The following is a 24,856-nucleotide window of genomic DNA, read 5'->3' as shown; positions in this document are numbered from 1 at the left end:
GAGGAGAGGGAGGAGGCTGCAGGACCGTGAGGAACACCAAATATCGGGGGTGGGAGAAGAAAAAGAATCCAAACATGATTCTGAATAGGAATTGTCAGAGAGAAAAGAGGAAAACCAGAAGTATAGTGTTTGGAAACAGAAGAACCATTTTCAAAGGAGGCATAATCAACCATATTAAATTCGATGGAAAGGTCAAATAAAACACAGAATTTAAAGAGTTCTTTGTACTTGAAAGCTAGGAGATGATTGTTGGTTGCAATAAGACTGAGACTGGGGCATAGCTCAAAAGTCAGAGTGCAAGTTAAATGATCGTTTTGAGAACAGGGACTTTTCCCATCTGTCTTTATAGCCCCCACACCTTGTGCAGCATCTGCCCTAGGCAATGAACAACTGTTGAGTGAATGAATAAACAAACGAATAAATGTACTCTAAATTACAGTGGAGTTGAGTTGGGCCTTGATAAATAAACAGAATTCAATTTGACTGGGTCAGTGCTTTTCAACGAATGTCATGACACACTACTTGTGACATGGGCCACAAATAATTTCCTGCTAAAACTAGTTTACAAAACCTTGCCGATTATCATTTAAAACAATAGATTAAATTTATGGCGTATAATAAGTACATTCTCATTCATATGCCAAGTTGAAGTCCTGAGTGAAAGATAAATGGGGAAATTTAGAGCTGAATTTCTAAGAAGCATAAGAAAACCAGTTACATGCAGCTCTGGTGGTGTTTCCCAAACATAGGTTTTGTTCATCATGGTAATGAAGTGCAAAGAAAATCAGGAAAAGTGTTGGATATTTAGAGAAAGGAGAGAGGAAAATGTCAGGTGGAATGAAAGTATCCCAGGCAATGGGAACGACAGGAGTGCAGATGCCAGAATGTGCTTGGCATAATAGAAGGATCTACACTAGCCTAGTTAAGTGGGACGGGACGCTCCGGGAGATGCTGTAGAGATATGAAAGGATAAGGTCTCCATCCTGTCATTCATCGGGTGAAAATATTGGGAAATATAAAGACATTGAGAAATTTTGTTCACTGGAGAAATGGAATAGGATTTCTATTTAGTGAAAGAGTCGGTATGCCTTTTTATCAGGCAAAAAAATAATAGAAATAAAAAACTATTGTGTAAGGTTGGAGACTAATTCAAAGAGCGTAATGCCACAAAAACATTTACAGGTCAAATTTTTCAGTCTAACCTTCTCCAAAAATGAAATAGCCTCTATTCTAGCAGTGCATAACGTGCATACAATATGTTAGTAATATCAGCTTGTCATTCGAGGTCATGTTAACCTTGAAGACAGAGACAAGTACTCCCTAAGTTAATCATCACTTCCTTTGGAGTTGGTGGCTATTTCAGCTTGAAGTTTTGTTCGGAACAGGAATGTGAAAGGCTACTGAAATGATATGTTTATAGAAGGTCAGACTAACCCAGAGGTCTTCAAGTATTACAAAGTGAGAAATGTTTAGATTGGCCCACAGTTGTGTCTGTGATTGGACAAAAGATAAGCCATTCTTTGCCATCCTCCAAGGTCACACTACTCTTAAAGTTAAGTGCCCTCTACTGAAATAGTAACCATTCATCTGAATGTGAAATAGACTTGACGCATAGCATGTCTTGAATGTTATATAGCCAAACATTCTTCTCAATGTATAAAAGGGGCAAACTTATATACTGAGAGTAGTGTCAAATCTTGAGAATCACGTTAAGACATCACAAAGAGAGGCCTCAATTATGAAGTTTAGTATTTCATTGACTCATGTCTAAATAATCAGCATATGTCTTGGTGAAGAGCAGACTACTGGCCTGAAAATTAACAATTAATTTTATATTAAGTTTGGCAGAATGGGAACGGCACAGTCAATAGCGCTAGCAAACAGCATGATTTATACATCACTTTTAATTAAACATGAATTCTTTAAAGTTATTATAAAAATGAACACATTAAATTTAGTTCCTTTATCATAAATATTTTAGTAGGGGAATAAAGGGTGCATTTTTATACATGTATGTGATTTTTTAGATATTGTCCGTCTTTCCCACCTGTCTAAATGCCAACGTACGGATCAAAACAATGAGCACAAAGATAAATGACCTAAAGGAGACTTTCAGAACAACTGATCATGGGGCTGAGATGAATTTGATATTTTAAGAGATTTTTCTCAAAGAACAGAGTGTTACTTGGAAACAGCCATTCATTTTTTTTCAGCATTTAATGTTTGTCAGCTCTTATAATTGGAACTTGAGCTAAAAACTTATGACTAAGTAAAATTCAGGGGATGAGAGAGTATTTCTACATGTCTAGCTTGGTTGAAAAATCTTCAGTAGGAAGGCTACCATTTCTTTTCTGCAGATAAGCACTTTCAGTTTCTTAGCAGAAGGTCAGTTTAGCAATCTTTAGGAGGATTTAAGATGATTGGTTTTAAATTGAGAAACTTCAATAAACTCGAGTTGCATGATCTCAGACATTGCTTTTTCGGAGAAGTACAATGCAAGAAAAAATGTTGCAAAGGAAGCATGAATGAAAACACAAATAACAGGGAAATATTTACCTCTAGAAATGTAGCAATAAACCACAAATTTGAACAAAGTAGAATCACAAAGAAGGAATTACACTATGTATATTTAACTTTAGAAATGTCTTGCAATACTAGCCCTCTAAATCTGTCATATTCTGTGAATTATTTGATGAACATTTTATTTAAGATACGTCAATAAAATATTTAGCAGTTTCCAGGCACTGTGCGGGTACTGGGTATGCAACAGGAAATAAAAACAGATGTGATTCTCAATGATGCAAGGCTTCATAGGCCAGTGAGGGTGACAGACAATCATAAAATCACACTGGAGGGTGTACAACGTTGCCCATGGACACTCAAGAAAAAGAACATGGGTTTATGACAAATAAACCTGGCTTGTGCTGAGGAGTAAGAAAATGTTTGAGCTTTGGTTCTAAGGTTGAATAGAAATTAACTAAGTGAAAGGGGCACTCTCAAATAATATTTGTTAAATGACTGAGAATAAATTCCAAGTAATTTTTCTGTGGCAGGAAGCAACATGATTAATCTGAAAAATTGATAGCCGGTGAGGTTGGAGCAAAGACAGCCAAGGGTTAAAGTGGTGGAGAAGTAGGTAGAGACCAAACCATGTGGGATTTGGTCTTTGTCTTAAGAACAAGGAGAGGCCATTGAAGGATTTAAGCAGAGTTAAATGATCGGTTTATGTTTTCAAGAGCTCCCTCCAGCTTTGGTGTGGAGGATGGACCAGTATGGTTAGGAGTAGAAGAGTTAGGAAGAATTGGTGTGGGAAACAGTTGCCTTAGCTTGGACTGGGGTGGTAGTGGTGACAGAGATTGAGACAAGTGGATGGTTTCGAAGACAATTAGGAAGTAAAGCTGAAAGTATTTAGAGATTGTGTTGATCGCCGATCTTTATTGAGAATAACAGAAACAACTCTAGAAGAAGAGGAATGTATTGGAAAGACATCCAGAAGCTAGCAGAATTGAGGGGAAATTGGAAAAGTTAGCTTGGAAAGCAGGCGAGAACAAAAGAAGAGTAGAGAGTCACGAACAAAGACAAAGTCACCTCACAGGACTAGGCTGATAAAGACACCATGCTGGACTCAATTCAATCAAGGCCACTAAGGACAATCTCAAACTGCTCCTGCATCTTTGTATCTTTGCCTATCAAGAGTCAAAGACCCATGTGGAGCATCCACTTACTTGAGCCTAATTTATGGGCCAGTGCCCTGATGGCTCTGGGAGCAAGGAGAGGGAGTATTTTCTCCTCTTTAGCTTCTATAATCAGATGATGTGCTCTGTCTCCCACAAGGACCCAGCCAATGTGGGATTCTCCTCACTGCAAGGGTGTTCACGTCAGGCTTCACAGGCAAATTGCAATGAAGGCACCATACAGTGTTGGACTGAATATAGCTGGTAATAGAGAGCAAGACATGAAGGATGACTACGGCATACTACTTCCTGAGACAGGAAACACTGGAAAAGTGATGGGTTTCATTTGGGATTAGGTTTTTACTGGGGAAAGGGGAGAATCAAGAGTTTGTTCTTGGACAGGTAGATAGCTTTGGGTCAGACTTTGATCTAAATTTTGTTATCTTATACCTTTTACCCCACTGCATTCAACTATTGGTGTCTCTAAGCTAGAAACTCTACCCTTAGTTAAATGAGCAAAGTTGAGTCATTGTTAATAATGGATCATTTACCCTTTTCATCTTAATTATTTAAAACTCTTTTTCTTAGATGGGATCTTTTTTATAAAATCTGTAGTAGTTTAGCATATTAATCTATTTCTTAACCAAATGGGAGAAAGTGAAATGGCTCCTCCCATTTCATCACTATGTAGGGCTCTTATTTTAATAGCACCTTTGGTAACAAACATGGAAAGGAAACATTTTACTACAAGTCATTATAGGTTCTTACCAATAATAACTCTGAAAATAAATTCTAAGTATCATTGAATTTTTAATAAGAAGCCAACAAATATTTTGGGCACGCTAAAAGGACTTAAGAGTCTATCTATGCACATTGTTCAGGCAAAATTAGAAAGTTATTCTCTGCAAACGAAGAATGAGACTGTGGGGATTCAGTTTTAAATAGTGTGTTTTGAGGAAGGGCCATTCTGAAATATAAAAAGGTACTCTTGCTTGCAATTAATTTAAAATATTAATAGAGTGATGGAAAGATTACTGGAAATAATGTACAGCTCAAAATGAATTGTCTTTTTTAAAGTTTTCTTATATAATTCACAGAACAAATTCATTATTTTAAAGTGTACATGTCAGAGATTTGTTTTTAGGATATTCACTATGTTGCACAACCATCACCGTTATCTAACTCCAGGATATTTCCATCCTCTCAGAACAAAACCCTCTACTTACTAGCCATCTGTCCCAATCCCCCCCACCATACACACACACAATCCCCTGGCAACCACTAATCTATTTTCTGTCTGTGTAGATTTGTCTGTTCTGGACGTTCCATATAAACGGTATCACACAATATGTGGACATTTGTGTCTGGTTTATTTCACTTTGCATAATGTTTTCAAGGTTCATCCACGTTGTAGCATGTAACAGTGCTTCATTCCTTTTTTGTGGCTGAATAATATTCCATAATATGGACATATGACATTTTGTTTATTCATTCATCATTTGATGGACATTTGGGCTGTTTCCACTTTTTGGCTACTATGAATATACTGCTATGAATATTCGTGTAGACGTATATTTTTTTGTGTCAACGTATATTTTTAATTCTCTTGAGTATATACCTAAGAGTGGAATTGTTGGGCCCTATGGTCATTCCACATTTCACTTTTTGAGAAACCACAAAATTGTTTTCCACAGCAACTGCATCATTTTACATTCCTAGTTATTCATTATTATTTATTCACTATTTTAAAACATACAATTGTACACTATCAAAAAGTACAACATATTAGCATTCCATTTTCTCTACATTCTCTCCATTGTTTTCCTTTTTAAAAAATTTATCATTACCATCCTAGTGAGTGTGAAGTTGTATCTCACTTATCTTTTAATATGCTTATTGGCTGTTTTTATGTCTTCCTTTTAGAAATGTCTATTCAGATCCTTTTCCCGTTTTTCATCGGCTTATTCGTCTTTTTATTGTTGAGTTGTAAACATTCTTTGTATATTCTGAATACTAGACCTTTACCAGTTATATGATTTGCAAATATTTTCTCTCAATCTTTGAGTTGTATTTTCGTTTTCTTGACAGTGTCATTTGAAACACAAAAGTATTTAATTTAATGAAGTCCAATATATCTATTTTTTGTTGTTGTTTTTGCTCATGCTTTTGGTGTCATATCTAAAAAACTGTTGCCTAATCCAAGACCATGCAGATTTACACCTATTTTTCCTTCTAAGAGATTTATAGTTTTAGCTCTTACAGTTAGGTCTGTGATCTATTTGAAGTTAATTCTTGCACATAGCATGAGGTGGGGGTCCAATTTCATTCTTCTGCATGTGGATATCCACTTGTCTCAGCACCACACGTTGAAAAGACCAGTCTTTCCCCATTACACAGTCTTTGCACCTTGTGGAAAATCAATTGACCATGGACATGTGGATTTATTTTTGGACCCTCAATCTCATTCCAGGGGTCTGTATGTCTGTATTTATGCCACTACCACACTGTCTTGATTTCTGTAGCTTTGTGGTAAGTTTTGAAAGTGAGATGTATGATTTCTCCAATCTTCTTTTTTTTTTTCCGAGATTGTTTTAACTATTTTGTGTCCTTCGAATTTTCATAGGAACTTTCGGGCCAACTTGTCCATTTCTGCAAAACAACGTGGTTAGAATATTAATAGGGATTGTGTTGAATCTTTAGATCAATGTGGGAAATACGGCCACCTTAACAATATTAAGTCTTTTAATCCATGAGCACAGGATGTCTTTCTATTTATTTATTTAATGTTCTTCTATTATTTTATTTTTTAAAGATTGGCACCTGAGCTAACATCTGTTGCCAAGCTTCTTTTCTCTTTCTTCTTCTTCTCTCCAAAGCCCCCCAGTATATAGCTGTATATTCTAGTTGTAGGTCCTTCTGGTTGTGCTACGTGGGACGCTGCTTCAGCATGGCTCGATGAGCGGCACTAGGTCCGCGCCCAGGGTTCTAACCTGTTAAACCTTGGGCCACTGAAGCAGAGCACACAAACTTAAGCACTCGGCCACAGGCCGGCCCCTCTGTTTATTTAGATCTTTAATTTCTTTCAACAATGTTTTGTAGTTTTTAGTACAAGTTTTTCACTTCTTTGTTTAAATTTATTCCTATGTGTTTTATTCTTTTTGGTGTATTGTAAATAGAATTATTATCTTAATTTACTTATAGATTGTTCATTTCTAGTGTATAGAAATACAATTGGTATTTGTACATTGATCTTATATTCTGTAACTTTGCTGAACTCATTTATTAGCTATAGTATTTTTGTACAGATTTCTTAGAGTTTTCTATATATAAGATCATCTGCTAGTAGAGATAGTTTTACTTTTTTCTTTCCAACTGCCTGATTTCATTTTTATTTCTTTGTCTTACCTAATTGCCCTAACTAGATGTTGAATAGAAGTACAATGTTGAGTACAGGTGGCAAGATCAGATATTCTTGTCTTATTCCTGATCTTGGGGAGGAAGCTTTCAGTCTGAATCGGTATTATTTTAGATTAAATTCTACTTTTGTACTTTCTTTTGAGTGTGGTGTACATTATTTGCAACAGTTGAGTAAAATATTTAGAAACTACATGGCGAAGCCTCGAATTAGGAGAAGCAGGAAAGCAGTTCACTTTCTGCCTCTCATTCCTATTTTTTTCTTTGCCAAGTCAGTTTCACCATTCAAATTGCTATGTAACAGAACCCTAAAGTGAGTTTGTCCTTTTATTAAGACACTTGGTTTTTCAGCATTTTTTCCTTAGCTGAAAAACACAATATAATAGTTTATTTTTAAAAATCTTTTGGAGTTAAAGCTGCTAGAGGTGTTTAAAAGAAAACAGAAGATAACAAATTATATTAACAGAAAATTTACCAATAATTATACTAAATTTGTACAATCCAAAATTAAGAAGTAGCTATACACTTAACAAGAATTTATGTCAACATTGTTTGATCTCCCTGGAGCATATGTCTTTCAAACCAAGGAGACTCATGTCCTAAAGAGGGTCACTGGCTGCAATACCTGAGAAATCACCTCTTGTTATGCACCTAACAGTTCTGATATTGAAACGTCCAAGGAAGACTTACTGAGATTCCAAAAGAGAGTGGCCTTTACTGAATTGGAAGATACCCTTGGAAAGGCAAGATGAATGGAGGCACTCATCTTCATAGTTTGATAGAGATGATAGAGATGAACACAATCTTCTGGTTTCCTGGCCATGATGGTGGGAAACTAGCAGTTCCTGTAAAATATACCTTCTAGATAATTAGATAATTTATAAAAACTTAGAAAACTTCCAGAGCTTCACAACATGGAAGAGGCTTCGGGCTCTTTAAACAAACCCAATACTGGAAATATCATGAAGATGAGAGGAAGCTGAAGGAACAAAGAAATTAACATTAAAAACTGGAAGAAACTTCTGGAGTGAGAAGTGTTTGGTCCTGGGGTAAAGTTTAAACTAGAATGAAAAAGGGCCAACCACCAAGGCAGGTAAGAAGATAAGGGAGAGCATTTTAGTTCTGCTTTTTTTGTTTTCTTACATTTTCTGTGGCAGAATATTACCCACCCCAGCTGTACTAGCTCAGCTCCAGCTTAAACATGAGATGCTACTGCAGGTGCTCTGGGACCCAGAGAAAAATGGATGATAATCAGAGCTGGTGTGCTGGCCTCTGAGCTTGCCCTTGAAGGGGTTCAGGGAAGAGGTGCAGGAAAGTTCCTTGAAGACAAAGTCACCTGATGAGGATAACAAATGGGAATGGTCAAACCCACACTGCAGATCCAATGGCTCTCCGCCCATCAATATCTAAAACCACCAGAAGGGGATAAAATCTGCCCACTTGGATTTTAATTTCTCAATCCCCACCTAGAGGCATATGGCCAGTCACACTACAGATAACCCTAGGAGAAAAAGACCTCACAAGCCATTTGAGGAGCACAATTGTTACTAAAGCAAAAAATAAAAATGAGAAAGAAATGGAATAATGCAGAGAAAAAGAAGGAGAATTAATGAACCAAATAAAACAAGAACTTAGCATAAAAATAAGAAACATCCTTAAAAGAGATTTAGGGAGGAGGATATTAATAGCAGTTACCAGTTATAAACAAGGAAAAGTGGAAACGATAGGTGCGAAAAATAGGGAAATAAAGATTCAAGGAGTGTCATGAATAGCAGAGACGATTCAGGGAAGAACAAATCAGAGAACCACAAGATCAGACCAAAACCCTACCTCAGAAGAAATCAAGAAGGGACAAAGGAAAAATACGAAGTCAGGCAAAATGAGTGACAGAAGGAGAAATGTCAATATTCCGGAGGTAAATATGCAAATGAGGAAATAATTTAAAGATTGATAACCAGTAATAGTAAGAACTAAAAATGAAGGGTCAGCCCTGTGGTGTAGTGGTTAAGTTCGGTGCACTCCACTTGGGTGGCCCAGGTTCACAGGGTCAGATCCCTGCCACCGACCTGCACCACTCATCAGCCATGCTGTGGTGGCGACCCACATATAAAGCAGAGGAAGCTTGACACAGATGTTAGCTCAGGGCAAATCTTCTTCAGCAAAAGAAAAAGAATTAAAGATGAGAAAACACATCAAATTAAAAAGGCCTATGGGGTAACAGAAAGATGAATTTTAAAAAAATACAAAACCTCACAAATTAGACATATTAGAGTGCACACTGAAGACCAAGAGAAAATTCTAAGAAGTTTTTCAGACATGAAAAGAACAATTCACCTACAAATGGACAAGAAACAATACCATCAGATTACTTAATAGTAACACTAATCCAAGAAGATATTGGAGTATTACTGCAATGTGTTGAATGAAGACAACCTTGCACCTAAAATGTCTCACACAGCTAAATTAGTACTGAAACATGAACACACAAAACGGTGTTGTGAAGCCCATGAAAACCTCCCATGAAAACAGTTTTGAAGGAATTATTTCAATAAAAAGGGAAATACACCCAAGAGAAGTCTGAAAAATCTATAGAAAGTTAAGTGAATAAAAAGCTAAATAAAGTTTACTTCTATCATTATAATCTATTCATAGCTAAAAGTCTAGGTAATTCTAACATGGTACAAATAGGACCAGTGACAAGAAGAAGAAGGACACCAGAGAGATGTAAGTTCATACCAAGGTTTTTCTCTCATATCAGGGAAATGACAGAGGTTGATAACCTTAAGAAATCCATAGCAAAAAATGTTAGGGAAAAATAATAGAAGAATAAAAATAGAATATATAAAACGTATGAAAAGATTAAAAAAGAAAATATAGTAAAGAGAAAATAAGAAATAAGATTGGGGCCAGCCCAGTGGCACAGTGGTTAGGGGCACATGTTCTGCTTTGGCAGCTGGTTTGGGTCTCGGGTATGGAGATGGCACCACTTGCCAAAAGCCATGCTGTGGCAGGCGTCCCACATATAAAGTGGAGGAAGATGGGCATGGATGTTAGCTCAGGGCCAGCCTTCCTCAGCAAAAAGAGGAGGATTGGCAGCGGATGTTAGCTCAGGGCTAATCTTCCTCAAAAAAAAAAAAAAAGAAAGAAAGAAGATGGCAGAATTAGTCCTAGTAAGTCAGTAATTATAATTTGCTCATTACTTTAAGGAAATCCTTATTGTGTGCCTACTGTGAATTGGGAGAGACATACTAATAAATAAAATAAATAAGAAAAGAGTATGGCAGAGTAAGCATGATAAATGCTATGGAAAAAAAAGTAAACCAGGGAAGGAGTTAAGGACCCAGCAGTTTGGTTTGCAGTGAGAAGTTGAAATTTGATCCAAAGCTTGCGGAGGTGAGGAAATAAACCCTTAAGATAGCAGGGGAAGAGCATTTCAGGAAGAGAAAATGGAAGTGCAAAGATGCTGAGGGAGCAAAGCTGGCCTGTTCAGGGTAAAAAGGAGGTCAGCTTGGCTGATGAGCAAGGGGAAAGTATAAGGCAATGTGGTGAGAGAAGCTATGAGGGGCAGAGATTCTGTCGGGTCTTAGAAATCCTTGTAAGGAATTTTGTCTTTTACTGTGAAGGAGATGAGATGCCATAGAAGGGTTTTGAGTAAACAATGAATGTCACATGGGTTACACTTAACCAGAATCATGCTGGCTCCTGAGTTGAGACGCACTGTGGTGGAGCACCTGTGGAAGCACAAAGGACAATAAAGAAGTTATTGCCAAAAGCCGGTTGAGAGATAATGGTGGCTTGGCCCAGGTTGGTAGTGGTAAAGATGGAGAGTTGTGATCAAATGATAGTGATACAAAGATAAACAGATAGATAATAGATAGATAGATGGATAGAATAGATTTGTTAATTGTCAGATCCCCAAAAAAAAAAGAAGTAAATAGATCAAATTCTCAAATCAAAAGCCAATTCTCAGATTGGACTTTTAAAAAATATATCCAGTCATATGCTATCAATAAGAGACATACTTGAAACAAAAGATATAAAAATCTGAACATAAAGACATGGAAATGGATATAATGGCCAAATATGAACCATAGAAAGTAAGGAAAACAAATTTTAATTAGAAAAAAGTGTATATAATTCAATCAAAAAATTAAAACTGGGCCAGTCCTGTGGCCTAGTGGTTAAGTTGGTGTGGTCTGCTTCAGCAGCCCAGGTTCAGTTCCCAGGCACAGACCTACACCATTTGTCAGCAGTCATGCTGTGGCAGCAACCCACATACAAAATAGAGGAAGATTGGCACACAGAAAATCTTCCTCAGCAAAAAAATAAAATAAAAAAATAAAACTAAGCCATGGAAAATCTTCCTCAGCAAAAAAATAAAACTAAGCCACAAAGTGGGATGCTGGCAAAAGGAAATGTAGATTAAGAAGATATAACAATTTATCAAAATATATGCACCTAACAACATAAACACATTTCTCCCTTTTCTATATATGTATTTTTATATATGTTTTCTAATGGAAGTATGAATAGTAGATAAATGAGCAATTTAGTTGCAATTTAATGTTTCAGGAACTGATAGATCTATAGATAAAAATAAATGTTACAAAGAATTTAAATTAAATTATCTATAACCTTTTACTAGCATATATGGCATACAAATATATCAAAAGTTTACCAAACAAATGGGGCATATACATTTTTTTCCAAACAGACAAATAGTCCATGTACTATTTTCCACGGAAAAGGAAACATTTAATTCCAACTAACAAACACCTTGGAGATTATAATCTCTGATCATAATGTAATAAAATAAAAATACATAGTTGGGGCTGGCCTAGTGGCATAGTGGTTAAGTTCTTTTCCTCCGCTTTGGCGGCTCGGGGTTTGCAGGTTCAGATCCCAGGCGTGGACCCAGCACTGTTCATCAAGCCATGCTATGGTGGCATCCCACATAAAATAGAGGAAGATTAGCACAGGTGTTAGCTCAGCAACTATCTTCCTCACACACACACACAAAATATATAACAGAAGAATGTCTTTAAGAATCTCATATGTCTAAAACTGAGACACCAATAAACAATCTATAGGTTATAACTTATGAAGAATATATATTTTAAATATATGTATATATTTTAGCATAATGACATACTTGGTCTCACCCACCAAACTGACTAAAATGAAAAAGACCAACAATTTCTTTGTCAAGGATGTGGAGCAATGGGGACGCTCATACAGCGAGGACACCATCACGTGGGAAAACAGTTTGGCTTTGTCTAGTGAAGCTGATGATGCATAAACCTGTGAAGCAGCAGCTTCACTCTGGAGACTATCCCCTGGAGAAGCTCTTGTGCCTATGAACCAGAATTGATGTACAGAATTTCCATGGAGTACTGTTTGTAATAACAGGGGCTGGGAAACGACCCAAATGCCCACCAATAATGAAGTGGAAAAATAAACTACAGTATCTTTACAAAATGGAGTGCAACACAAGAACATAAAGTGATTAATCATAGTTAAACATTTAAATGAGATTGAATAGCAAAAACTTAATATCAGGCAAAAAAAGAGAAGTCACAGAAAAACAGCATATTGAGGTTAAAAACTACACATGTATATGGCAAAGGTATAAAGAAAAGCAAGGAACTTACTAATAAAATTCAGAGTTGTTACTTCTAGAGGGGAAAGGAAGGAGAACGCATTTGGGAAGTTTCACGGGTACCTCAGTGGAAGGCACATGAGAGTTTATTTTATTATTATGTGTAAGATAAACGAAGAAATGAACATGTAAATAAACCATCAAAAATCTGGAAGGATATATACCATTTGTTGATAGTAGTTAACTATGGGTGAATGATTGTGGGTGAGATATACATACACATACGTACTATTATTTTATAAGTATTCTCCAGCCTTTCTATAATGAATAGGATGTTGGCTCAAGGTCTTATAGGAGACTCCTGCTCTTTATTGATCCAGCAGCCAGCTCCAAAGCCCTTAGCTGACTGTGGAGTTTCAAACAAGGCAGGAGCCACCCCTCGTCATCTGTAGACTTTCTGCATCTCTAGTCCCAGGACACAGGGCTTTCTGGAGGAGCTACATGGCTCCACAGGGACCAGGCTAGCCTGCTTAAGCATATTGCTTGTCTTATCTGAATACTGAAATGCTGGTTCCCCAGGTTGGGAATCAGATATTTTTTAAATGCATAGAAGAGAATGTGAATAAAAATCTAGAACAAAGACAAAGCAGTAATTAGAGGAAAATTTAATGCGAAGTAAATTATCGTAATACAATAATGACTAAAAACAGATTAAGTAAATGATTAGCTGAACAATTTGGAAAAAAGAGCAACAGATTATACTACTAAAACAAGAAGGAAGGAACAGAAAACTATGAAATTGAAACAAACCAAAAGAGAGAGGCAGAAATAGGAAAATAAAACCAGAAGTTGGTTTCTTTGTAGGAATTTACGCTATAGACAATGGGAAGATGGAGAGGAGGTGGAAAGGATACAACTCAAAATAAAATGATAAAGGAGAAAAAACTCCAGATAAAATAGAGATTTAAGAGCCAGTCCCGGTGGCCTAGTGATCAAGTTCGGCACACACCACTTCAGCGGCCTGGGTTCAGTTCCCAGGCATGGACCTACGCCACTTGTCTGTCAGTGGCCATGCTGCAGTGGCAGCTCACATACAAAAAGAAAAGAGGCAGATTAGCAGTGGATGTTAACTCAGGGTGAAGCTTCTTCAGTAAAAAGAAAAAAGAGAGAGAGAGAGATTTAAAATATAATAAAATACTACGAAGAACTATAAAGCATACACTTGAAAATTACATGGTGGATAAATTTTTGCATATTATAAGATGTAAAAACTGGCAGAAAAGTAATATAATCTTGAATGGATTAATAACAATTGAATTTAATCAGTAATCAATCAATTCCCCTGTCCCGCCACTAAAATAAAGAGCCCCTTGTCAAAAGAGTTCTATACTGAGTGTGATCAAATTTTCAAGGCACATTTAACGCATATTTTATTACAAATTCTTTCAGAAAATAGAAAAGAAGAAAATATTGACCAGGTCATTTAAAAAGATTAGGGTAACCTTGATTTCAAAACCAGATAATGATAGTATACAAAAGAGAAAAACATGAGCCCATAACTCTTATAAGCAAAGGTATAAAGTCCTAATTAAAGTAATAGCTAAACATAATTCAGAGTTAAATAATAATATTAATATATCGTGATAAATAAGGCTTATCCCAGGGAGGCAGAAATGTTTTAACATCAGAAAAATCCATCAATGTAAGTCACCACATTAATATATAAAAGAAATATTCACATGAATATCTCAATAGACGCAGAAAGATTATTTAATAAATTTCACTCTTTAAGTCTGTAACAGGCTCTTAGAAAATCAAGTATAGGATGGAACACCCTTAGCTGGATGAAGACAACATCCCAAATCTGGGAGCAAACATCACTGCAAGGCAGAAACCTCAGAAGCAATCTCTGGAAGGTCAGCATAAGAGGAGGATAGCTCACATCATTGCCATTCCGCACAGCAATGGATGTTTTCACCATTGCATTAAGTCACACACACAAAATAGAGATGCAAGTATTGGTAGGGAAGAGGCAAAAATGCTATTTCATATAGATGATTTGATTTATGATCAACTACATGAAAAACCCAAAAGAATCAATAAAATATAAAACCTGGTGACAAATTAAGTAAGAGCCAGATGAATGAACAGCTTTCAAAACTCAGTAACATTTTTATAAACTAGAAAAAAAAGAAAGAAAATATAATTCACCATATTAACAAGCTCTTTCTAGGAATTAAACTAAAAAATCCACATACTTTTAAACAAGAAATGAGTTAAACTATAAGAGAACACAAAGAAGATGTCTAAATGGAGAGAGCGGCCATGTATATGGATAGAGTGACTTAATATCTTAAAGGTGAGAATTCTCCCCAAATCAATCTACAAGTCCCAGACAATTCTCATCAAAACTCTACCAAAATCTTTTGAGAATCTCAACAAACTTATTCTACATTCATATGTAACTATAAATGAAATTAGGACCTAATGCAATATCGGGGGGAGGAAGCAAACTAGGATTTATTGTCCCACCAGACAGTAAGGCATACTTCAAAGACATATAAGACCACTGAAGGACTGGCCCAGGATGGATAAATAACCAAGGGAACAGAACAGAGAGCAGACACGGGCCCAGTAAAGGTGGCATTGTCAGTGGAGAAAAAGCGGCTTATTTAGTGATTGCCTTGGGAAAACTAGCTCACTTTACAGAGAAAAACAAACTTCCTAGAAGTCAAAACTTACACATACTAGGTCAGCCAGAAGGGGAATAGTAGATTATCAAGAAATTGATTGCCACCTTTGGGTGGAGGATAGTTTCTTAAACCAGAGCCAAAAAACACCAACCCCCAAAACCAGGACACCCCAAACTGATGGATTCTGTGCAATGAAAGAGATGAAAGAAGAACTTGACATCCTGATGATGGATTGGGAGAAGACATGCTTAAAATCCTAAACTACCAAGGAAGTCCTAAAATACCTAGTCAAAAATATAGAAAGAACTCCTACAAATTAACAAAGTAAGACAGATATGTCAGAAAAAGATGGACAAAGTGTATAGAATATGCACAAAAAGATAAGCCTAAATAGCTAGCAAATATTTAGAAGAAATTCTCAAACATTTTAGTATTCAGAAAAACACAAATTACATGAAAACGGAAAGAGCTCTTAATGGTTATCAGATTGGCAATAAGAACATAAATAATACCAAACGTTGGTCAGAATGTGAGGAAACTGGAACCCTTCACACTCCTGCTGGAAATGTAAACAGGCGTGGATGTTCTGGAGAATACAATAGCGCTCACGAAAATTAAGGCATGTACTCACTACGACCTAACAGTTTCAGTCCTGGAAGCACACTCTGAAATTTCTCCTGTAAATCCATGAGAAAAGAGCAAGAATTGTTTGTATCCATCACTAGGTGAAAGATATTTCCATTTTGGTGGCTATCATGGAATAACATGCAGCTTGCAGAAGTAATAAACTAAATGTACATAGAGCAAGATGAATACTTATTTTAAAAAGCATGTTTAGGGGCTTGCGTGGTGGTGTAGTGGTTAAGTTTGGTGAATTCTGCTTTGGTGGCCCAGGGTTTACGGGTTGATCCTGGGCACAGACCTACACTGCTCATCAAGCTATGTTGTGGTGGCAACCCACAAACAAAATAGAGGAAGATTGGCATGGATGTTAGCTCAGCGACAATCTTCCTCAAGCAAAAAGAGGAAGATTGGCAAAAGATGTTCAGTCAGGGCCAATCTTCCTCACCAAAAACCCAAAAAAACAACATGAAGGTAATAACTAAGAAGCATTAATAACAGAAGAAAAAATAAATATACCATTATGACAAAAATAAAAATGAATTAAACTCACCCATTAAAAGATAAATACTTGGTTTTGAAGTTTTAAATAAAAGGAATAAAATTATCCAAATATAAGATGTTTTCAAGAGTACACCTACAAGAAAACAGTAAAAAAAAAAATTGAAAGAAAATTGTACAAAGTCATATTAGGTAAACAATAAAGAAAATGGATTAAAATCATAATGTTAATATTAATATTCCAATGAATTTTAAAAAATCAGAGTATTTTACTTCAATAAAGTTTATAAACCATACAACCCCGAACCCCAAACTTTCTCAAAAACGTCATTAAAACAGAAATTGCAGACATTTATAAATAAATGACAATCAAAATGTATGGGATGAGATTGAACTGTACACTTAAATGCTTTCTATCATAAACAAAAAGTGAAATAAATGAACAGCACTCAATTAAAAATTTTAGGGAAAATCAATCATAAAAAACAATATGAAATTAGACAAAGATAAAATCAATAATATATGAAACAAAACAAAAACAATCATATTAAAATTACAGGAACATTTATTGAACACTGTGAAGCAGTCTATTTTATGACATTGGTCTCGGTTACTATACCAATCCTTTAAGATGGGAGATATTAAATTCTTCACGTCATAAGTGACAAAACTTGGGTTTATAGAATATAAATAAATTATTTTAGGTCATACGTTTCAGAATTGATAGAGCTCCAAATTAGGTCTCTAAGAGGAAGCAAGAGATCTTAGCCACTAATCTACAGAGTATAAGTGATAAAGAAATTTTAAAACTGAATATTTAAAAACTAGTTAAAAAGAGAAAAAAGAAAGGTTAAAAAGATTAGATTTAATAAATAAAAGAGATTAAACTGTGAGAGAAAAAATATACAAATATAAGCCAATAATATTGAAAATTAAATAAGAAAATAATTTATATGTAAAAAAACTACCAAAACATATCTTGAAGGGAGTTCAGAGAAAAAAAAAACACTTAAATGCAAAAGTCAAAAATGTCTCCAAAATGTCCCAAAATTGACTCCAAAAACACTGTTAGGTCCAGTCATTTCTGGGGAAAATTATTTCTCAAACTTCCAAGAAACTCAAAAATCATAGTCAGTGCTATCTAAATAGCTTAGTAAATACTACATACTAACCAGAATGGCTACACCAAATGTTTAAAAAAAAACTGGCAACACGAAATATTTACGAGGATGTGGTACAACCAGAACCTCATACATTGCTAGTAGGAGCATAAAATATTACAACCACTTTGGAAAAAAAAAAAAAACAAAACCACCTGGCAGTTTCTCATAAAACTAAACCTTATCACCTAGTAGTTCCACTTTTTGAAATTTCCCAAGAGAACTGAAATCACAAGTCCACAAAACGGCTTTACAAGAATGCTCATGGCAGCTTAGTTCATATTAGCCAAAGACTGGAAATGAACCCTGTGTCTATCAACCGAAGAATGGTCAAACTGGGGTATGTTCATAAAATGAAATACTAGCTGGGAATTTTTTTAAATGCCCTACTGATACATATAACAAGAATGAATTCTCAAAAAGTTTCTGCTGAGTGTGAAAGAGGCTTACAAAAAAGAGTACATATTGTATGATTCCATTTATGTGAACTTCTAAAATAGGCAAAACAAATCTGTGGTGGAAAAAAATTAAAATAATGGTTGCCTCTTGGGGGCTGGCAGTGCCTGAAAAGAGACACTAGTGAATTTTCTGGGGCAGCAGTAATGTTTTGTATAGGGGATCGGGTTACACAGGTGTATGAATTTGTCAAAACTCATGAAATGGAACAATTACTATTTATGCATCTTATCTTATGTAAATTTTACATCAGAAGGGAAAAACAGTAGACAAATATTGAAATTTAGTAAAATGCATGCTGACATGGCTAGTGGGGAAACGTACTGATTTGTGCAACTTATTTTGAAATGCATTAAATAACATAGATTAAAATATGAATAGAGGCTGGCCTGGTGGCATAGCAGTTAAATTCGTGCACTCCTCTTCAGTGGCCTGGAGTTCTCCGGTTGGGATGCCAGGTGTGGACCTACACACTGCTTATCAAGCCATGCAGCGGTGGCATCCCACATACAAAGTAGAGGAAGATAGGCACGGATGTTAGCTCAGGGCCAGTCTTCCTCAGCAAAAAGAGGAGGATTGGCAGCAGATGTTAGCTCAGGGCTAATCTTGCTCAAAAAAATTATGAATAGAAGGATAGATACTTGGATAGAGAGGTGACAAACGACTATAAGAAAATGTTCATTGTACAATCCAGGTGGTGGGTATACGGGTGTTCAAATACAATGCTTTCTAAACTTTTGTGTATGTTTTAAATTTTTTGTAATTAAATGCTAGAAAAAAATAGTACAAGATGAAAAGTGTCAAAATTTATGTTCTCAAGCTATAGTTACTCTGATAATGAAATCTGACAATAATAACATACACACTCACACATTGTGTGATCTACAGGTAAGTCTTATTTGTCTGTGATTTTTTTAAATCTTAAAATACTAGAAACTATAGAAGCTTTTTTTAACAACAAAAATTTATGATCAAACAGATTTTATCCTAGGAATGCACCAGTGATTTAGTATGTGTAAACCAATTAGTGTAATATGTCACATCTATGAATCAAAGAGAAATCAAATGATTGTCTCAATAGATCTTGAAACTGCTCTTAGAAATTTAGTTCTGGGGCCGGCTCCGTGGCTGAGTGGTTAAGTTCGCGCGCTCCGCTGCGGTGGCCCAGGGTTTGGATCCTGGGCACGGACATGGCACCGCTCGTCAGGCCACATTGAGGTGGTGTCCCACATCCAACAACTAGAGGGACCTGCAACTAAGATATGCAACTGTGTACAAGGGGGGTTTGGGGAGATAAAGCAGGAAAAAAAAAGATTGGCAACAGTTGTTAGCCCAGGTGCCAATCTTTAAAAAAAAGAAATTTAGATCCTAGCTGAAACAAAAATGTTTTAGCATGTTAGGAATAGAAGCATACTTCGGAACATATTAAAGACTCTCTGTCATGCCAAAGCAGTTCCAAAACGAAAAAATTCAAAAGAATCCTTTTAGGAATTTGACCATATTATGATAAAGTTCATCTCAAAGAATGAAGAAGGAAAAACAGCCAATTAAAAAAATAAAACCAATGAGGTTGTACTACAGTAAAATTAGGTGCCTGGAGAATGACATAGGAACGAATGAGAGTTAAACCAGTGCTTCTCAAATGATGTGCTTTCAAATCCTGGACCTCTTGTTTAAACGCAAATTTTGATTAATTAGATCTGGGGTGAAGTTTAAGATTCTGCATTTCTAACAAACTCCCAGCTGATTCTAATGCTGCTTCTCTGTGGACCACGCTTTGTATAGCAAGGTACTATATGATAATGGGGGCACTTCAAATAAGTAGGAAAGGAAAGATTATTCAAAACTTTTCATTGATATATGTTCAGTTGAAACACACTGTGATATTCAATTGCCATTTATAAAGAATAAAATTAGAACTTCACCTCATATAATATACTAAAATTACTTCAGGTATGATAAAGTTAACTTTAAAATAAGCAACCCTTATTTCAACTAGATAAAGATGAATTTTTATGTAGTTTTGGTCTGAAGAAGGGCTTTCCAGTCCCAGCTTTTAAGACAGAAACCACAACGAGAAAAAATAAGCAATTTGATCATTTAAAAAAATTAAATTTATGTGTGCTAAAAAATACTTAAAATATTAAGTCAAATGATAAATTATGAAAATATTTACAACATATTTAATCTTAAGGTTAATATCTTTAATATATAAAGAGTTTCTATAAACAAATAAGGTAGAAACAAATTCAGCAGTAGAAAAAATATGGACAAGAATATGTACAAGATATAACTCAAAGAAGACATTTTAATGACCAAAACAACAGATTAAAGTTTTCAACTTACTGGTAATTAAGAGCTAAAAATTTTAAATGTAAGTTGTTTGACTTAACAAATTGTTTACTATTGCAAATATGTATGTACCTGCTAAAGTCACAAGACACAGATGTGAAATAAACAGGTTATAAAATTGTGTGCTCAGAGAATCAGTCAGGGTCTTTTGGTTGTAAGCACAAAAGACAGCTTTGGCTCAGGCACTTATAGACTGGGCAGCTAAGAGAATCCAGACAAAGGAGTCCAGAAAGCAGGATAAGATGTAAGACTGGAAACAAGGCAGGGAACTACTCAACCATCTTTCCCATCTTGTCTCTCAAGACAAATGAGTTCCAAATGTTTTACAACCCCTAGCCCCATCCCACCCTTCTTTCTGTCACTTCGCTCAAGATCCAAAGTTGTGGGAGAAAGAGACTAATTGTTCTATCTTGGGTCAACTGCCGGTCCCTTGGTTGGGGAAGGAAAAGGCTTCTTGATTTATGATCCCACCAAGATTACACACAATGGTAAGGTGATATTGAAATAGGAAATTAGGAGTTGTTAGGAAGGGGCTTAAATGCCAGGTAAACCCAAATAATCCCAAATATCCATTATTTACAGTTTCACCGCAAATACGTAAATCAGTAATGTGTTGTACATATAGTGGAAAAATAGTAGAAAATAATAATATAATATTACTAGCAGAAATCCTTTAGTGTCAGATTATGGTCAAATTTTATTTTCTTGGTCGTTTTCTGTGTTTTCTAAATTTTTAACAATGAGAACCCACTGCTTTTGAGTAAGGAAATAAAAACAATAAATTTTGTCACACTTTGCAAGATATGACTAAAGAGATTTAGTTTCTATTGATTTTTAAACTTTATATTAAATAACTAGAACTATTATTCCAAGGGCTATATTCCTACCCAAATATTGATATGTATTGAAATATAGTAAAATACCAGCTTTTTTTGGTTTTATAAAGTACCTCATATAGTCTCGTCTTGATGGTATAGAATGAGTCTTAAAGACAGACCCATGGAAATGCCACACCGTGCTGAGAAAATTGCTTCAGTTTTGTGCAAGATCGGGACTTGGTGTCATTATCCAACTAATAATGTTCCAGTTCCTGACAATGAATTCTACAGAGAGGTGATCTGTCTGCTCTGTTCTACAGAGAGCCCTGGACATCAGGGCCAAGAACTCAAACTTCCACACAGCAGGTCATAAAATTCTTGGAACACCTCCATTTTACATGAATGTGATTTAGTTTTTACTGCATTAGGATGTTGAATTCTGAATCTACTTGTTCATAACACAACCTCATGCTCAGAGTTATTAGGATCAAAATCAAAGACAGGGCACAGGTAATGCCAACTGCTATTCACTTTATAAGTGCCCTGCTTCAAGCGAAATTCCTCCAGTAATCACAGTTTAATAACGAAGGTACATGATAAGAAGGGTGTGTGATTAGAATTCTCAAAATTTCAGCAAGGTGAGCAAACACTCCAATTCTTCCATTATCCAGCAGAAAGATGAATGTATTTTAAGTATAAATTATAATATTTCACAGAATTTTACTTTTCTCAAACTCCAATCTTGAATAAACATAACATTCATATGAAAAAAGGATTGAGTTTCAATTCCCAGAGATCAGGTTCAATGGTATATAAACATAATAACCAGTATGAAAATATTCTCTTTCCATGATTGCACTAAGTGGTAATTCGCGAGTAAAGTGTGAAGAACACTTAAAAGTCCACATCATTCATCTACCTTCCAGAAAGTTCCAGAAGAAAAATGAACTAGTTAATCATCCATTTTAAAGTGGCAGTAAGCAATCAAATAACTTGTGAATGTTATAATGCAAAAGTGATTTTATTCTCTTTCAGATGGAACAGTATGGTTCAGGGCCCTGAGGCTGTAATTTAGTAAATGTCACTTTATATTAGTCTTAATTTGTTAATGTGGTCTCCAAAAATACCTAGTAATAACCAAAGTGCTCCAAAAGACTTATTCAAGTAGATGTCTCAATGAAATATAGAAGAAGGGAAAGACATAAACTATCTCTGGGGGGCAAGAAAAGACTACAATTAATGTATATTAATAAATATAATTTAGCACTGTGAAAATTTGGGGAGGTGAACTTAACCAATCAACATCTGCCATTAAAGGCTTCTGAGAAATTTAATTTTGAGTGAGATTTTGACAGGGGAAAGAGGATGCTATGGGAAAGTTAAGGTGAAATTTAGTGTAAAGGTTTTTTTTTAAAATTTATTTATTTATTATTTATTATTTTTTATTTTTAATTGCAGTAACATTGGGTTATAACTAAAGTTTGCTCCAAAGTGATGCGTGTGACTGCAGCTTTAAAGGAAGTCAGGGTAATATGATCAAAAAATTCAGTGGCTAATGAAGAGAAAAGAAAATATGGGTTAGCTGTTGAGTTTGCTTATATGAGTGGTATATGGAACAAATATTTTAAACCCTCTTTTATCCAGAGCTTTTCTTTGAATTTTTCTAAACTATTTCAAATCAAGTCTCTAAACTGTAAGGCATGTAAACGATAGATTTGCATTTATCAAATGGCCAAACCTAGAAACAATGTAAGACTTTTTTTGTAAAGCAAATTTATTTTTATTCCTAATGTAAAGGTGTCGAATTGAATAAATTAAAATTCATTTTCCCTATTTCCATGTTCTCTGATAAATACTGATGGATGTATCTAATAACAGGACTCCAGCTTCTTCTATAATTGTAGAAAAAATGATCTTTGTAGAGCCAATCAAATTAAGCCAAATTAATCAAAATAATGAGAGGAGTTTACAGCATTTTTGTAAAAATTTACTTTTTCATTAGCAGATAATAAGGCAACTTTATTTTCTCGTTTTATAAATTGATGCAATCTCAATGCATGAATTTATTAGTTATTTTAAACAAACAGCCTTAATGAGCATTTGCCAAACTCCGCATTGATGCTTAGAGAAGGAATGACATTCAGTGGCTATGTTTCTCTTACTACAGATAAAAGGAGTCCAAGCTTTTTCACTCTTATCTGGTTTATTCTGCTTGCCTATACGCCAAAGATGTGATCTTAAGGTTTTATTAGATATTTGATTACTTTGCTGGAGGTGACCTTCAGTCTCCAACTGAGATGACCCCCAGATATATCTCTTCTGGGGCATTTTGTCCTATTTCAGATTATCAGCGTCAAAGGTTAGATTGTCAGGGTCGATGGGAGGAATTTTTACCTTTTATTCTAAAGCTACAAGTAAGATCTTCAGCCAGTTTGTGTCTGGGTTCAATAGTCTTACAGGGCCGTTGGGGAAAAAAATCAAGTTTTTCTATTTAGTAAAAGGCAATGCTCTATATATAACCATTCATTTTACTGTTTGTTGATCTGATGGGCAATGAATTATGTTCATGTGCTTCTTTTACTTTTATGACAATTAATTTTAATAGCATTTATGCAGCTCAACATATCATGTTAAATATTTTGTGGCATCCTAAATTGTTAATTATTAATTGTGTTAATAATGTAAATTTTTGTTAAAATCACAAAGGCCCTATTCTTAAATTTGGAAAACAATTGAAGGAGTGGGACCACCCCACCCCCTTTTGGAATAAAGGCAGGATTAGCTTGGTTGGGGTTAAAAGGTCAGAAGAGAAGGTCATCCTTTTTGTCAATATGCAAACGAAAAGCTGCTTCAGACAGAAGGATACAGCTTGATGGACCAATGAACTCCATCATTATGATGCCACCAAATATGTTCGAAGCTGAAAGCTGGTCTCTGAAAATGTGAACACCTTCTTTTTTAACATTCTCTAGAGATATGAAGAGGCTACATTTACCTGCTTGATAAGGAAATTTAAATAGTGTTAGCCCACACCATGTCAAGATTAGTTGTGAATGCAGAATCTTCATTTTATACCATACATTTCTGGTGGTAAAAGTTACAGCAGCCATGATGCGTGAGAAGCATCTGGAAGTTGGAGTGTCACCTCCTCAATTTCAGATTTATGCAGTGGATAACAGAGGTCAGATTATAGGCCATATCTTGTGTCCTCAGAAGATGTCCTAGAAATCAGTTAAGACATAGGTATGTATTTTAAAGGACTTGGATCACTGAAGCCTAAAGCTATGATCATCAAGATCAGAAAGATCAGCCAGGAATACTTTCCCAGGCACCGCAGAACGCAAACAACCTAAAAAGTTTATCTGAAACATACATGCCCTCTTTCACTAGTAACATTTCCCATAAAGCATCAAAAATTTATCTGGTTTAGATGATTAAGCGTGAGTCCTTTTGTGACAATTCACTTGTTCTTTAAAGTTGTGGACAGATTATACTGTTGTTTATTAATGATAGACTGAGCAATTCTAATCAAATTAAAATTTACAATGGTTAACAAGTCACATTTAAT

At 35.4% G+C, this 24,856-nt stretch overlaps 1 long non-coding RNA gene across 2 annotated transcripts in view; it reads right to left on the bottom strand.

Moving 5' to 3' along the window:
- Positions 1-5,023: 5,023 nt before the first annotated feature.
- Positions 5,024-24,856, bottom strand: part of LOC139079964 (uncharacterized) — a 107,053-nt gene continuing 87,220 nt past the window's right edge. Inside the window, exons 5-7 of one of the 2 annotated variants that reach the window (XR_011534021.1) lie at positions 16,555-16,638; positions 7,779-7,933; positions 5,024-6,323 (exon numbers count right to left, since the gene is read on the bottom strand). This is a non-coding gene — a long non-coding RNA (uncharacterized lncRNA). The remainder of the gene's footprint in view (positions 6,324-7,778; positions 7,934-16,554; positions 16,639-24,856) is intronic. The other variant, XR_011534022.1, reaches the window with a different exon arrangement.

The sequence above is a fragment of the Equus przewalskii genome, chromosome 27 (genome assembly GCF_037783145.1).
Source record: "Equus przewalskii isolate Varuska chromosome 27, EquPr2, whole genome shotgun sequence".
Taxonomy (NCBI): domain Eukaryota; kingdom Metazoa; phylum Chordata; class Mammalia; order Perissodactyla; family Equidae; genus Equus; species Equus przewalskii.
This window is presented reverse-complemented; position numbering and strand designations above follow the sequence as displayed.